This window comes from Canis lupus, chromosome 2 (genome assembly GCF_048164855.1).
Source record: "Canis lupus baileyi chromosome 2, mCanLup2.hap1, whole genome shotgun sequence".
NCBI classification, from domain to species: Eukaryota; Metazoa; Chordata; class Mammalia; order Carnivora; family Canidae; genus Canis; species Canis lupus.
Window position 1 is genome coordinate 12,043,125 of NC_132839.1, and position 18,319 is coordinate 12,061,443.

The following is an 18,319-nucleotide window of genomic DNA, read 5'->3' on the forward strand; positions in this document are numbered from 1 at the left end:
TCAATATTTTACACATACATTTTGTGTCATTATAATGGAAAAATCTCCAGACTTGCAAAATAACATTTCCATTTCTTAAAAAAAGATCAACCCAAGTTTCCTTTGTAGACACGCAAATACGATTGTGTACTTGCATATGTGCATGCACATGCACACACACACAACTGAGAAACATTTACTCAGCTTAGACTACAAAAGGACAGGTGAGATTCAGGATAAAAAGAACAAAGGAATTTTATCTCATCAGAGTCCAGAAAGATCTCTGCCTGACAACAAAGAATAAACCTATTTTCAAATGTAGGTAATTTCCACCCTCCTCATGGTAGAGACCAGATGGCTATATGAGGTATAGTGTATTAAACCGACACACAAGGGAGAAGTTGCCAAATACATCCAACTGGAACTAAATAGGATATTGTTGCACTATACAACAAAATTCAACATGCCTCCTCACTGTTTCAGCCAAAAAATCCCTGTTAATTTACTTCTGTAACAAAGACTGGCAATCCGCCCTGGTAGTGATTTAGAATGTTACCCATAAATTTCCTTGCTTTCAATGGTGTCTGAGGGGTCTTGGACTCTTTATACTTTGATTTCAATGGCGATTCAAGTTATCAATAGCACATTATTTGATTGAAAAATGAAGACCTTGTAACTTTTGCCTTTGTTTTACTGTGAAGAGGGTGGCAAGGTTTACATAGTCTGCAATTTGGAAAAGAATCAACTTCACTGGCTAGTATTCAGCCACAAAGAAAACATGATTAGCATTATCCAAAGTAAACAAAATCCTTATGCTAATGCTTAATCATGTTGGAAATGTTTGCAGCCACTGTGCAGTAAGTTTTTCAAAAGATTGAGTCCCAAAATAAATCTCCTGAGCGCCTATTTACTTACATTATTCTAATAGGCTCCTTCAACCAAAACCTAAAATCTCCATGCAAAATTCCTTGACCTAAAGAGCATAATGCTAATTATCTTTCTATTCAAAACCTGGGACCTGGATAATACTCTAGAATCTCCTAGAAAGTCAGTCATTAAGCAATTGAGGCCTCTGGCCTTTGTCATCTCAATCAAGAAGGAATCCATCTCTAAAAGATACCTTTACAAAACATATTCCAATTTACAAATATTTGAAGGTGGAAGATTCAACATGTTACAATTTCAACTATGTGACCAAAAGTAAGGAAACACTATGGATAGTTCTCTTGGCTTCCATCAGTAGCAAATTAAAATATGAGCTCTCAAATACCTGTATCTCACTCTTTCTATCAGGAAACAAAAGGATGCCCTAAGTGTCTCTGACAAGTTACTTTCCTGACCAAACATGTTAAAAATATTAGTACTGAGGGGTATGTGGACGGGTTTTCTAGAGAATATGTAATTCACGATTAGTTTAATATCCTTATTTGTAAATACTAGGTGATGGGATTTCACATGTAGTGATGCAGACAAATGGCTGGAAAGGGAATTGAAGAAATAAGAAAGCCACAATCCTCATCAGAATGGCCACAGAGCAGGTACAGAAAACTGTGGAAGGACAAGCAAAAGAACAGCATGTCTCATACACCTACCTAGAGAGTATTACGTCACCTCCACGCAGATACTCTAGGATTCTGTGTTCTTACTGTTGCTGGTGTATCTTTGCAGAACGACGATGATTTAATCTATTACCCAATCCTATACTTCATTTTACAAAATTTGTGTATGTTGCCTTTCCCCAAATGCAATTTAAAATAATCCCCATCTACTTCAATTCTCCTTGGTATCATAAAATTATGTCATAAACTGTCTATCTCTGCCACTGAAAACGATTAATGACATCTTTGCATAAAACTCATCAAAGCTTCTGTGCTTTATTTGTAGTTTTACTCAGAGAATGGAAAAACTCACCAATAGTAGTTTTACTTGTAGAACTATTTTTCTTTGCCTATTTAGTGTAACTGAACACATAGAGAGAGGGAGATGGAAGCCTGGCACTTCAAAAGAAAATAAATCAAGGGCCTTTCGGAAACTTTTTATTTTAATAATTAGGTAATATTATACTATAGTTTTATTTCCTGTTTTGATCAAGATTTTGATTTTTTTTTTTTTTTTTTTTTTTTTTGCTGGCTGATAATTTCACTAGAATGCCAAGATTATTTATCCTCTTAATCATACCATCTATTATCTAGAATATTCTTTCCTCCTGGAAATATCCTTCATTCTTCACTCTAATTTTAGTTTCAACTTGAATCTAGCTATTATATGTCTATGCCCTAGAATATTTCACATATTTTCAATATTATTTAGGAAATTAGATCTTTTCTTATGAAACATGTGCCCGGTCCTGAAGGAGGTCTATTTTTCTCAAGAGGGAGAAACTTCCAAAAGATCTCTTCTCATGCCTTTCACAGCTTTTGCCTTTTCATACAATACCCTTCTTAGACAATAGCATTCTTGAGTGATGCTCAATATAGCTCAAAACTGATTCCCATCTAACCCATCTTTTCCTACAAAGAAAATACATGTAGTATTATGTGCTTGTGCATATGTGTGTAAATTAGGATTCTAAATCCCACTTCTGACAAGGGCACTCTATCAGCATCTACACACGAGACCTGCCAAGTTCCTAATGAGGGCACTGCATTCAATCAGTGTTGACGTATTAGAGGTGTGCAATTGGCATGTATATGAAACCTTAGCCAAAAGAGTATAGATGCAGAAAGAGTAGGTGTGCTAATAATGTCTATGAATCTCTGGGTAAAGGCCTGGACCCTGTTCTTTTGGGAGCTCTCATACTGTATTCCATCCACAGTGAGGGCCTAGGCATCTGTTAAGGAGAGAAAACGTGAGTATTTAAATGTAACTAATGGACCATCACAGATATCCCCTATGTAAAGGTTAAATAAAGCATTAGTGCCTTTGTCCTGCATTTTTTCTTTTTGTGGGGACATGGAGGGGGTGGTGAAGGCACACCTAATAAGACTTGTTTTATTAAATGACTAATCTATGTCATTGTCAAGGCCAATCTGTGCAGATAAGAGAAGGGTGATTTATTTCTTGGTCTCTTCTTCCTTGGACAGAGTTTGGCTGATTTCCTTTTTCTTGGGCTGGAGCCACTCTTCCGTATTTGCATGTTTTCTTGGTTTGTGGTCTATAAAACTCAGCCTGATCAGCCAGGAGTTTCTTGGGGGGCTTTTCGGCCTTCAGTTTGTGAGTGTGTTCAAGACAATCTGCTTGTTTTTGAACGTACTGCCTCCTTCACCTTCAGGTACAAACTGTGCTACAGGTAAAAATCAGTCTTGGATTCACGTTATAGGCTTACTTCCTTTCATTGTGCTTCGTTTTGGGCTTCACAGATATTGCGTGATGGTTTTATTTTGTTTCTTTTTACAGATTGAAGGTTTGTGGCCACCCTGCATTGAGAAAGTCTTTTGGTGCCATGTTTCTCCATGGCACTCTCTTCCTTTGTGCCTCTTTATCACATTTTGATGATTTCTAGAATATTTTAAACTTTTTCATTATTATTATATGTTATGATAATCTGTGATTAGTGATTACAACTTGTTGAAAACTCCAATTATAGTTAGCATCATTTAGCCAGCCAGTATTTTTAATTAAAATACCTACTTTTTAATAGACATAATGCTATTGCACACTTAATAGATTAAAGTACAATATATGTCTTCAAAGCAGCAAAATTCTTTTATATCCAGGTTACCTTCTTAGGCATTCTAGCACTGGCATAACCATATATGCCTGTCCTTCCAGTGGACCCAGGTATTTTTCTACATCAGTACTGGAATGGACAGTCAAAGACTTGCAGATGATCAGCCTATCTGCTATCATCATCTGAATCTGCTGATAAAGTTGGCATTGGCAATTTCATTGGTCTTACTTGGATTCCTCATTACTAGACTAAGCGTATCACAATTCACTTAGACATCCTTTGTGTTGGTTAATTTTATGTCAACTTGGCTGGGCAACAGTGACCAGATATTTTGTCAATCATTATTCTGTATCTTTCTGTTACAGCCTCTCTGGGGTGTTATTAACAAATCTGTTTTGAATAAAAGAGATGATCCTCATGATGTGGGTGGGTGTCACCGTATCAGTTGAAGGCTTTACTACCACAAAGAGTAACCTCCATGAAGCAACAGGAATTCTACCCACAGACTGTCTTTGGACTTGAATTGAAATTCTTTCTGACTCTTCAGCTCAATGGACTATTCCATCAGATGTTGGGTTCACGTATCCTCAATAACTTCTAAGTCATTTATGTATTTATTTTTAAAGATTTTATTTATTTACTTATTTGTGAGAGACACAGAGAGAGAGATAGAAGCATGCTCCATGCAGGAAGCCCAACGTGGAACTTGATCCCAAGACTCCAGAATCATGCCCTGAGCCAAAGGAGATGCTCAACCACTGAGCCACCCAGGCATCCCTAAGACATTTCTTTAATCAATCAATTAATCTCTCACATGCACATTCTATGTGTGTGTGTATGTGTATACATACATAGAGAATATATTATTATATATGTATACATAAAATGCATAATATATGGATTAGGTACAATATGTATAATACATAATCTATATTATGTATAATATACATATTACATATGTATCATATATACATATATTATATCCATATATTATATATACATGTGACATATAATTATGTAAATATGTACATGTAACATAATATTCAATATATTGCATAAATATATCACAACATATACTTACATATTAATATATAACTATTGTGTACAGAGAATACATTCTGTTGCTTTCATATATGTATGCATATGTATCCATATGTATCTATCCTCTTCCTTATGTTTCTCTGGAGGACCCTAATACACCCTTCTTCAAGAACTACCAGGCCTCTCTGCCTCAAATCTTTTGTTTCCTTTGCATACAAATATAAAGCAACATAGTTCTACCTCATTTATTAATGCTAATGAGAACTGCTAGCTACCTGAATGGTTTTACTCAAGGGCCCAGTTGTAGTCATGACCAGACATTACAAGCTGGCTAGCAAAGGTCAGGGGCACATTTTTTTCATGGAATAGGGTTCTCTATTCGAAGCTAAATGGCCCCGGCCATCATTTACAACTTAATGCAACCATTTAAGCTAACTATCCATCCTATAAAATCTAGCTAGGTCTTCTGCATCTCCCTGAGCCCCAGAAGGAAATGATCACATGAATCTTTACTAGAGTTGCTTTTGTGAAAGTATCTGAAATCAATTGGTTTGCAAACTTGTACCACGTATACCTCATGAAGTCAGAGTGCCCTGCCTCCCAACCACGAGTCAGAAGCACATCCATTATCTGTAATATGTATGCTTTAATGCTTAAACAAAGATAAAGTAATATAATAGCCTATCTTCCCCTAGCTTTAGACTAGAGATTTTATCTCCTTCAAAAACATGGTCTAATTAAATGAACTTTATCTGCTTTAAAAATTATCTTTTTGCTTAAATCTTTGATCATGTATTTTTGTGTTCTTCCTTTTTTGAAGCTCATCTCAATGACACTACCCTTTAATCTTAAAATCTTTTGCTTAAAAATGCTCCACCTTACTGATTAGATTCCAAAGTTTCTTTCACATTCTCAGTAAAATGTGTCCCAGTAGGTAGCAGTCAAATAGACAAGATCATTCAAGCATTTCTCAATTAGTTAAGGAACTTTTGATGCATCTCATTTATCGTTCTCAGTGAACAAAACATCTTCGAAGTGTTTTCTTTGGGTCAGAGGGCACTTTTAGCATAATAGCTAGCCAAATTTTTATATAATTAGATCATATGGGGATTCAGGCCTTCTATTACTTTAGTTGCATAGGATATGAGTAGTACTTGCTAAATCCTGACCCACGGAGAAAGGAAAATAATTGAGAAAGTGACCTTGACACATTAGAAAAGGAAGCATGGAGGCTTTTGACGGCATAAAATTACACAATTACTCATTGGCTAAAGTTCAGTGGAAGGAAGCTATGCCTTTATTTTTTTAAAAAATGGGGGTTGCATAGCAGATTGTCATTTTACATTGTTGGAGGACGTCTCTGGGTTCCAGTATGTGGCACATTCTATATGAATGACTTACAAAACAAAGAATTATGTGAGATTCTCAGTGAGTGATTTGAATTACTTATTTGGAAGCTATATTTTCCACGATTATCAACATTTAATTTTTCAGAAGGCATATAGAGCTATCAGATGAACAACAAAACAGTCACAGCTGCAGGACAAAATAAAATAGAAACAGGTTAGATTTAATGCAACTTCTGACTGCACAGTAAATTTACTACAATTATATATGAGTGACATTAGATATGCCTAGGTTAAAATTTCTGTGCCTTTATCAGTTGGATGATCTTGACCAAAATACTCACCTGATGCTAGTTTTCTAAGGTACAATACGGGGTCAGTAGGTTTGGATTTTTATAAAGATTGAATAAAAACAGTTCAGGGTCTGGCATACGGTAAGTATTCATCAATTTGACATGGTATCAGCAGATTTTGAGAATATGAGTGGTTGGAATTAGACTGAATTTCCAGGGGTATGTTATTCAAACAGCCCTGTAAGAATGTTCTGAAGTATGTGATGAAATCCAGGACAAGAAGGCAGGGAGATTCTTGGTCTTGCCTGCAGCTCCTCTCACCTTCCCATCCTCAACTTCAAACATAACTTCTGATGGGTTTTGTTGGGAATTTTTTTCTAGTTCCTCTCTCTGAGAAATTCACACTTTGTATAATCATCTGTCTTAAAAATTACACTGAAATCCTTGGGAAAGTTGTATATAAAAGCCTGTTAATACCACAAAAATTCTACCAGAAGACTGGGCAAGTCACCTTTGTGACTTACGCAGTTAAGAGATTCACTAGTCCCTGTAGGTCCACAGTCTTTGAAAGACAGGTTGCAGACAATTGACTAACAACAGTCACCAGAGCAGCTCTTGCTGCACACACTACCAAGATATTCAGAGAAATAGAGACAAGAACTAGTCCTAAGAGATCATTTAATAACTCATTATCTAATGTTCATTCTTTGCTATCCTTTGTCTCATCATTATCATAGAAGAATATGGTCATTTGAAACAGATGTTCTGATTAAACTCACACTGAGTAAATTTGATTAAATGGTAAGACAAAGATTATTGTGACTTGTTTCTATTTTTTCCCATTTATCAAAAACTCACATTGATCCATAAGGAAAAACATGATCTTTTTTTCTACTACATACTAAGTCATTAAGAAAATTTAAAGCCTTTAAAATCACTTACACAGAATAAACTTCAAATATCTATATATGTATGTATAAGGAACTAGACGTCTCTTTCTACTATAAACTCGTATTTATATTTAAGTACATTTCACTGGGCATTGTGAAATACTACATAACCATTACAAGCCTACTAGAAAAAAATACCCCTAGATTACTCAACAACTAGGAAAAAACCAAAAAAAGAGTTTATGTGAGTAGGTAAAATGATTAAAAAATATATATTATTAATAATATTCTGTATTTTTAAACTTAGGAAAATTTTAATTATTGAAGCTTTACTTATTCTTTATTTCATTTTATTAACCATTTTGCAATAGAAAAATTAGGTGACTTTAGAGTCAAACACATTCAATTTATATCCAAAGCCAATGCTTGGAGTACAGAGTGAACATGATGCCGGTCCCTTGGTGCTGAGCATTTAAGGTATCTCTTATCTGCAATTCCATTTGCTGAGGTTAACTGGTTGAATGCTAAGCTTTTTTATTTCTAGCATGAAACATCCTTTTAGTACATCCTATGTCTGCACTACACATGGATTTTCCTTAACTAAAATCCATTTGGAATTCTATATCCAAGCAGAGTAGTCTTAGTTTGCATGAGAATAGGGGAAAAAATCCTCTAAAGGCATCTGACTACTGCAAAATAACTTCCCTTTCTATCTAACCTAATCCAAAGCATTGGCGACTCCCAGAGTGGTTTTTAACAAGGCCTTGATTGCATTGTACCATCTCTGTCGTCACTGCTGGATACATCCGGCCCCAACTGAGATTTCAAGAAATGAAATCAAAGAATGGTGTATGGTATGAAAATTATTTTTAAAAAGCTCAGAACCTATCACATAACCAATGAAGTGAGAGGTTATAATATTAAGTTCTTCTACCAGGAATCTGTTCCTTTACTTTGTTCTGATGTCTGCTCTCTTGGCTCACTTTATATGACTGCCTTTTACTTTTACCCTTTCCTTTTTTTTTTCTTGAAACTTTTTAAACCACTATTTTTCCTTTTGCAAGATACCTAATTTCTACCTTTTAGTTTCCGCACCTAGATTTCTTCCACTTTTAGAGCCCTTTCCACCTCTTTTTTTTTTTTTCCTTTTTTCCTATGAGCAATATTTTACATTGATTCCCCAATTCAACTTCAGGTTTCTGTCCATTTCTTTGCCTGACCCTCATTGGCTAATGAGTCCTATTTGTTCAGTTTCCAATATATGAAATTGAACATTACCGTTGAAGCAAGAATTAAAGGGATCTGAGAAACTAAAAGACCTGCAGCTCAGTCAAGGCTACGACTTTCTAGATAAATATGGAGAAATTACTTAGCCCTATCAGAAAATTGAGATTACAAATAGTTTTCCTTCAGGGTACCTGGGTGGCTCAGTCAGTTAAGCATCTGCCTTCGGCTCAAGTCATGAGTCTGGGGTCCTGGGATGCAGCCCTGCATTGGGTCTCTGCTTGCCTAGAGCCTGCTACTCTCTGCCCCCATTCGTACTCTCTCTCTCAGGCTATCTCTCTTTCTCAAATAAGTAAATAAAACCTTTAAAAAATAAATAGTAGTTTTTCTTCCTACTATATTAACATGAGCAGTAATGACAACTACCATTTACAAGAAAATGTTATTTTTGCTTCTCAGGAAGCCCCACTCTGCTGCCAACAACCCTGGTATAGATTTAAAGTGGGTGTGTTCTGTCTCTGTCTCTATGTGAGAGAGAACAAGTGAGTGTCCATGTACTTTGCCATTTCACACAAGAGGGTGCTGGGTTGTACATACAAAGTAAAATTTATGCACAGTAAAATTTTTAATGACTATATGCAAAGTAAAATTTATAATTACTGCTATTATTAGGAAGAATATATTGGATTTGATGCACAGTCACCAAAATTTTGTTTGTATTATTTCTTTTAACTTTGATAACAACCTTAGAAGGGGAAGCTAACTTCATTATCTAATTTATATAGGATGAAATTGAAGCTTCAAGAAGCTGAGTAATTTTTTGTAATCCATGTGGAGAACCACTTCTAGCTCTAAATGTAAAGATATTAGCTATAGGATTTACTGTCTCTTCAGAAAACTCGCACAAACACACACGCACACACACACACACACACACACCATAGTATATCTAAAATATTGCAAATAAATCTCAACAATTTCAAATGAAATTTTCTTCTCTCTGAGCCCAGGGAGAGAAAATGAGGTTTCCAGACAGTTGAGTGAAGTAAATGTTCTACACGTTATACTTAAGTGAGCAATTTCCTAAGTATCTGATACTGAATCAGGAAATGAAAGCTTTTTGGATTATATCTACTATATATGTCTATGCATTTGCAATATCATGTCTTCTTTTACATTTATCATTAAAATAATATATAAAATGTACATAGCAGCACTCTCACTCCATTGGTAAAGTGGCCTCAAGTTCAGTAATTTTAACTCCTCATGTGCTTGCATTATCCCTTGCAGTTTTGTTGCTGGAGTTTAAGAACTTTCAATTATATTAGCTTGGGGCACCTACATGGCTCAGTGGTTGAGTGTTTGCCTTTGGCTCGGGTTGTGGTCCTGGGATCCAGTTTCACATCGGGCTCCTCATGGGGAGCCTGCTTCTCCCTCTGCCTATTTCTCTGCCTCTCTGTGTCTCTCATGAATAAATAAACAAAATCTTTAAAAATTAACAATACATTATATTAGCTTGTACAGCTTATAATTTTTTATCTATACTTATTATCTATATCACAGCTTTCAAGTGTTTTAACAAAGCATTACTTGACCATATTCTAGCCTTGAAAATGCCTAAAGACAGATGCAGAACTATTCAGTGACATGTGTGAAACTACTGTAATGATCTCAATATCTGACAGACGGCTACAACATAATGCTGCATGCAGAAATATATTTTACTTTCTTCTATAACGACAATATTTTGTAAAAGATGAATTGATTACAGAATAAATTATTAAGGTTTAAAGAGGGTTTTTTTTCCTAATTCCAAATTAAACTTATAAAATTTGCATGTGGTTTGCAGTCACCACTGATCGCCATTGATCTGACTTTCATAGCAAAGAAACCATGTGGAGAAAGACGTGTGAAAAACACACAAAAACTAGCATGTGGTTTTTTTGTTATGTGTGTGTGTTTTTTTTATAATTATGTATTAAGCCTCGTTCGTGGTGATTCTTTCATTTTTAATTTTGGTTGCCTGACTTAAAATTCTGTTCCTACCAGAAATCATATCTCTAACAGAGATGATTTCTAATATTCTTTTCCAAGAATTCCCAGCATTTTCTTTCAAATAGTTTTAATTATTATTTTGCATTTCCTTGATCACTTAAAATTCAAAAAAAAGACCCACAGTATCTGAAAAAACCAATAATATTATCTTAGAAAATATTTGAATGGATTTAGTTTTAAAATATATCAAGCCTGATTCTTATAAATATTGATAAGATGGAGTCTGCTCAGATCAAACTGCTAATTTGATTTTCATACAATTTCTTGTTCAATTTTCTAAAGTACTTCTATACAGTATAATGAAATATTTTAAAAAATAGGAAAACTGCAGAGAGGATTAAATTATCACTATTTCTAGAGAAATTATTTTATACAAAGCAAATGTAAAAGAATCAACTAAGAAACTGGGAGAGTTTGGAGAGAGGACTACACACAAAAATTAACTATTAGAAAACATATGATACCATAATTGAATTTCCCCAAAATTATCCCACAAATTATAAGCCTGGTCCAAACATTTTTGTCAAAATATAACTAAGCAATGTGATATTTAATCTGAAAAATATCAGCAAACTAGTCAACTAAGGCCTAAAGAAAGCATACCATTTAGAAGGAATTAGTAAAATAGATCACTAAGTTAAAGTAAGGAGAATAATGTGGCATAACAGCTAGAACTGATAGAAAGAACCCAAATATAATGCAACCAAATATAATGCTCTAACAGACACAGGACGCCTAGAATTTGTGGTATGTAAAGATGGCGATTAAATTAGGAAAAAAAAAAACTAGTTTTAAAAAACTATTATACAGAATTCTGAGGGAAAATAAAGCCTCAATTCTTATTTTAAAATATTTTTAAGTAAGCATAACTGTGAAATCATGTGAAAGAACTATAATAAAAAACTGTAATTGTTAAAAATAATTCCAGAGTCAACAATTACCTTGCAGAAGGCACAAATCTCAAAGCCACAAAAGAAAGCTCTGATACTTCAGCAAAAATCCATCTCATTTGGGGTTTATGCCCTAAAGACAGCTTACCTTTCTTTCAGTTAGCCATTGAATACATTTGTATGGGTCATAGGATGTGTTCTGTGTACATTTCTAAACATACAAAACATGGCAATGAACAGATCAACCAGAATTTCTGCCCACATTGTTTCTCAAGGAGTAGAAATAGGTAAGTGGATACATCATGTCAGATGGTAATAAATGCTATCACAGAAAATTAAGCAGGAAAAAAATGGTAGTAACAAAAACTTTTGAATAAAAGAAAGACGTACACCTGAGTGGTTCAGTTGATTGGGCACCCAACTCTTGATTTCAGTTCAGGTCATGATCTCAGGATCCTAGGTTTGGGATGAGCCCCATCTCAGGCTTTGCACTAGGCAGGGAGTGTGCCTGAGGATTTTTCCCTTTCCCTCAGTCCCTGCCCCTGTCTGCACCCTCTCTCTCAAATAAATTTAAAAGAAGCAAGGAAGGAAGGGAGGAAGGAAGGGAGGGAGGGAGGGAGGGAGGGAAGGAGGAGATTGGTAGTATGCAGTATTATCAAAGGTATGAAGAAAAACATATTTCCATGTATTACCAGTGAGATTATTCATTAGTACAATCTTTTTAAAGAGGAATTTAACCACATAACATGTACAAAACCTCTGACTCAACAAATTTCATTTGAAGGATTTAGCCAACAAATATATTTGGGCATAATTCATTTATATGTATACAAGTTTATTTTTACAGCATTGTTTGTGTAGAAGACCTGTAAGGAAGTTTGCTGTTTTTCAGTAGACAATTAGATAAATAAAATATGAACATCCATAGAAAGTACTCCTATATGCATCTATTAAAAAGAATCAAGAGCATTTGCTATGATAATCTGGAAAGTGCTTTTAAAATATAAAGCAAATGACGGAAGAGTTTGTATGTATCATCCTTCTGGTACAAAACAAGATGTATCTATGTGTTTGTGTATACGCCTGAAAAAATTCTGAAAGGCTGCACAGAGTTAATTCTGGGCATGTTGTAAGAAAGAGATAGACACATTTTTCTTTGTTCTGCTGAATATTTTCACTACGTGCCTTGTTATTTTCTTAGAAATAAAAAAAATTAAACAGTGAGGCAAATATTGTTCATTTTGTACAAGAAACTTAAAATGGCCTCATGACAATATTGCATTAGATTAGTGATCAAAATAAATATTCAATTTGTCCTATGAGAACGGCTGGTACAAATAAATTATGCCAACAAATCCTCTACGGGTTCTAAATTATATTGGCTGGATGACTATAGCAATCACATTAAAAGCATAATTAGCAAATTGCTATCTCAAACTGTGATTAAAAAAAAAAAAGACGATGACAGACTACATCACAAACTGCCTTGGTCTTCTTGGCTGCTCTAACAAACTATCATAGACTGGGTGGCACACAAACAACATACATTTATTTCGGCCAGTCCTGAAGGCTGGGAAGTTCAATATCAAGGCTTCAGCAGATTCAGTGTCTGGTGAAGGCCTGCTTTATTGTTTACAAATCATCATTTTCTTGCTGTGCCTCACATGGCAGAAAGGGAAAGGGAGTTTTTTGGGGGGATATCTCTTAAATGGATACTAATGTCATTCATGAGGGGTCCACTCTCATGACCTATTTGTCTCCTGAAGGTCTGTCCTCTAAATACGATCATACTAGACTTTAGGATTTCACAAAGGAATTTGGGAGAGAGGAGAACACAAATTTGCAGTCTATAAGACACAACAGTACCATCTTTAATTTATACAACCATTGTAGGACCGTTTAGTTATACAATATAGAGAACAGTTACAGGACATTGATACCTAACATGGTTATGTGTATGGAAAATAACTTTATATAGCATTTGTTTATCCATCTGTCACATTATTATTTTCTTTAGAGATTGTGACTCACTCATGACTCCTATCAGGAGCTGCTCTGACTCTCATATGCTCCAAGTTTTATTCGTCTCCTGTGTGGTAGGGTTTCACCATCAAACTTGATTCATACAGCAATTATTAAATCTTACTCTGGTATGTAGCTATCGTGGTGCTGAGAAAGCAAATCCCCTAAAATGACAGTGGTTCACTCTACACTGTAATGTACATGGACACAGAAAACAAATGCTCTAAACCTGTCTTGACAAAACGCATTATTTTCCCAGGGCTGTACAAGCTGATTAATAATGAGGAATCTCAGTGATTTGGAATTCAATAGAGCAGACGCTCTTCTCATCTAGTGATGTGACACTGTAATAGCTTATTTTACTGGAGGTGGTAATAAAGGCTGCATGACAAAAAATAAAAATAAAAAGGCTCTATGACAAAGCATCAACTATTTTTTACCTAGAGCTTAACCAATTTCCAGGAAAGGAAGATGAATTCTGTGTGTTGTCATTTATTCAAGAGACCTCATGAGAAGGAATGAATTAAATTTGGAGGAATGCTATTGAAAGAAGATTATCTGATAATTTGAAGATGCCCATTAAGATTCTTAGGTTAAAAAAAATAAAAGGTATGTAAGGGAATTTTAACATCTTATGAAGGAGTCTTAAAGTTAATTTTTTTCATATGAAATTTTTACCCAGACTTATCCATCATCTCTACAGAAATTGCTCAACAAACATATGAAGAATGATGATTGCCATGAACTGAAACATTCCTTCTTGATAAAAAATAAAATAGTATTATGGGAATTCACTACCAAAAACTCCAAATAATTAAAACTCAGAGATACAAACAATAGCCTCATCTAAGTCAGGAAATATGCCTGCAAAGTAAATTATGCTTGGTGTAAAAACTGAACTATCTTTTGCCTAATTCTCTACACTTGCAGAGACTATAAAAAGTAATTTGAGGGATTCTAGTAGCTATGTGTGACTTGCCATAGTTGACATTTCTCAGGTACTACCTCTTGCCCAGAACTATCCCCTTTTCTCAGATTTGTAAACGTTTCCCTTGCCTATTTATATATGTTTATCTTTGCTGCTTAGATACCTAGAACTAAATAGTAATGATTTAAAAATTCTAACTTAAAATCCTTTAGATAACCATAACACAATCAGATATGCAGAGTGCCGTGCCCACTCCCTTTTGTATGATGCATGCTGGGGCCCAGAATCCTAGGAAGGAACACAAGCTTGACCTGCAAAAGTCACCTCCACAAATAGGGTAGGTACCCGGGAAGCCCCAGAGAGAATGCCAGAGTGTGGAAATCTCAAGCACATTTTAGATAAATGTTTTAAGAGGCTGGGGAGGCTGGGAATATAATCTACCAAAAGGAACAGAATTATGTTAACATATCCAGTGATCTTGGCCTTTTTATAGCAGATCATCAGCCTGTCACCAGAGGTTCGGGACGTAGTAACCAGCCCCTCCAAAGAAAAACTTGCTAGCATTCAGGCGAGTTTAAGGTTATCACAAAACTACCATGCAATCCAGCAAAAAAACTACCCATGTTGATTGGAAAGTAAGGTAAATATCTAGACAACTGAAAATACTTCATAGGAGTTTTGAGGCTTTGTACCACCTCTAAATTTTTAGCTCGACAGAACATACATGGAAAGAGAAGTTCTGCTGTAACTGGGGGGTGACGCAAGCTCAAGGACACACAGACCCTCTCAGACACCAGGTCTGGTCAGTGGCACAGAGTGAGCCTCAGTCCTATGAAACAGTGGGGCAGACAGTGCTGCTATATACCTCCTGCCCCAGGCAGGATGGAGCCTGGACCCTGGTTAGACCCACGCAGGATACTGCCTTGGGAAGCTGAGAAAGAAATTCCAACAGACAAGGGTTCAGGAGTTGAAATGCTTACAGATTCAAGTCCAAGCACTTCTGTTTAGCATTCAGGGTCTGACTAAAATGTGGCTTCAACTCAACTTTATAAAATCACCTTATGAAAATCAATTTTCCCACCTTATGGGAGCTGATCAAATAAATTTTGGGACAGGCCTCAAGTCTTAGTGTCTCAGTGTTTTCTGGCATTTTTTCCATGTCTAGAAAGTCTTCCCACACCCCCCACCCTCTTAGCCATCTAGTCAAACAAATCTATCATTGAAGGCCCTGCCATTCTCATAGAACTTGAACTGAACACCACTTTGGAGAAAATTCTCTTCTTTTCTCTGTATGACAGATGACTTCCTGCCTTTCATAATAATAAAAAAAAAAAAAATGAAGCTACATTTCTTGTCTCCCTTTCAAGTTTGTCACATTTTGAGGAAAAATTAATTATAATTAAAGTATTTGTATACGCCGCATGGTGCTTTGCCAAAAAATAATTTTTAATAAATATTTATTAAGCCATTAATACAGCAAGTTGACTTTAGAAGGCATGTCTGGGCAAATCAGTATTCACAAAAAAATAGGGAGACGGATGCACTTATCTGGAGTCATGGCAAAGCAAACTAAATCCTCCTTACGTTTTGGGGAATTCCACTGAAAAAGACTATTCCTTCAAGATGCATAAAACATTACTAGTCCTCAGAGGGTGGTTGAAGGGGCATTGCAAAGGTGGTAAATTCCATATTTTTTTTACTGCTTGTTTTTTTTACACCCATTTGCCATGTTTTCGTGCATTTTGATTTTCCTTCAAGTGTTTATTTCTCTCAGTGGAAAACAGATCCTCCTGGGCCTTTAAAAATGATTTAATTCTTAATACCAAAAGCTCAGCAGTCTTGAGCAGTTCTGCAACACAAACCATAGCATATGGGTCAAGACTGAAAGCACTGCAGTGAGAAATCAAAATTCTAGAGAGATACTATTGGGCATGGAGGAACGCTATAAAGTGAAGATCATTGTAACTGATGAGTTCTCAATTGTCCATTTCACCCTCTCAGGTATGGGCTGTTCCTTTTAGAAATAAAGGATGTTTTGGCAAGCTAAACAGTAAGAAATCTGCGATTTTACAGTGGTAAACAATTGAAACTTATATTGTTAATATCCACATTTAACACTGAGGAGAGGAAGGGGAATTGCCTTTGTTGCCTTGGAACACTCTTTAAATGAAAATTTATAAGGTCATTTGGGACATACAAATTCCAGGAGGTCATGCATATTGACTAAAGAACATCAGTCTGAACTACAGACAGACTGCTTTGGTCTTGTGAGAATTGAAGCCATCTGAACATCTTTAAAACACCAGACCAATTCTCAGCCTTTAAGAACTTCCAAGGCAATTCTTGGACAGCACAACATACAAAAGAAAAGGCTGTGGATGTACCACGAATGTATTACTCAGTAGCACTGTGGATAAGACAGTGTTATTTAAGAATGAACGCATTCATCACTCCAGGGTGGAAAAGGGTCTGACTTTTTCACAAATAATTCCAGCTGGTAATTTTATAACTTTTTCATAAAATTTTTTAAGAATGTCAAAAAGGAATTTGCTATAACATCATGAAATACAAAGACTGAATTTACCAGTGGGCAGGGTTGATTACTATGCAAAGAATATTGTTATTGGTCAACTGAAAATCTTTAGGAACTGAACTTTTTATTGTATAGAAGCCATACACACTTAAGAAAGATTATATACCTCTGGTCTCTTGGTTATTTTTTTAAATCCTTTACTCCAACCTTTATTCTTACTCTGCTTTCTCTGTGCTATATGAAGAACTGAAACATAGTTTCTCTACTAAGAATACCACTAAAACAAAGAAAACTTCCTACTGCAATACAATTATCATAGAAGGTATGGGAAAAGAGGAATTACGATAAAAAGTAAAAACCCATATTTTCAAGTTATGTTCAGGAAGGCAAATACAGAAATGGGGCAGTGGCTATAAAGGGATGTAAAATCAAGAGAGTTAAGAAATTACAAGATGACCTGAGTGATCTAATCAAGAAAGAAAATTTGATGCAGAAAAAAAATTTTCTTTGGAGCAGTATCTTTAATTATGCAAGAATGCTTGGGCTCTGAAGCCCAAACCAGGAGGGTGACCTTAGGTTAGGTGTGGAAAGATGAACTATGCTTAGTAATAGGAAGAAAAAAGGAAATATTAGAATGACATAAAGATAGATAGATAATATGGTGCTAATCTATGAAAGTCTTTTATGGCTGTCCTTAATTTTTCAAAAAATAGAAATGAAGGTCTTCAGATGCTAATGAGAATGGAAAAAAAAGAAGTTCTAGAAATTTGATTTAAAAAGGCAAGGGATAATGTAAGGGATAATCTCTAAGGTATCCACCAAAGATCTCTGTTTCCTGCTATTCTTGGGCTATGATTCCCTTCCTGTAAATGGAAGCGGGACTTAGTGAGTCACTTCTAATAACTAGGACAGGGCAAAAGTGAGGGAGTGTCGCTTGTGAATTTAGGTTATAAAAAGACTGATTTTGAACTCTTTCAGCCCTTACTCTAGAAGAAAAAGCTGCCATGTTATGGGCTGTCCTTGGAAGGGTCCACATGGCAAGGCACTGATGTCCCTCATCAACAGCCACTAAGGACCTGAAGACAGCTAACGATCATGTGACTGAATTTAGAATCAGATCCTTCCCCCAGTGAAACCTCAGAAGGCTGCAACCCCATCCAACATCTTGTTTGCAGCTTTATGAGACACTTGTAGTCAGAGGTATTCATGTAAAAGTCACCTAAATTCTGACCATCAGAGCTTGTGTTACTAATTAGGTTTATTGCTTTAAGTTAGTTGAGAATGAGATCATTTAGAGGTTGCGTTGGTAATAGAAAAGCCTATATTATGATGATGGAAGTTAGTGGCTGGAGTATGGAGAAGGACAAGATCATTTAAGGAAAGGATACTGAGAGACTGAGAGACCAAGACAGAAGAGGATAATATTAAAATCAGTAGAGACAACAGAA

At 35.5% G+C, this 18,319-nt stretch overlaps 1 long non-coding RNA gene across 2 annotated transcripts in view; it reads right to left on the reverse strand.

The window, feature by feature from the left end:
• LOC140612313 (uncharacterized) overlaps positions 1-18,319 on the reverse strand; it is a 394,544-nt gene that overhangs the window by 353,928 nt on the left and 22,297 nt on the right. The window contains exon 4 of one of the 2 annotated variants that reach the window (XR_012013589.1): positions 5,975-6,226. The exons of the other annotated variant lie outside the window; for it this stretch is intronic. This is a non-coding gene — a long non-coding RNA (uncharacterized lncRNA). Of the gene's footprint in view, positions 1-5,974; positions 6,227-18,319 lie in introns of those variants that run through there. 2 annotated transcript variants of the gene reach the window in all.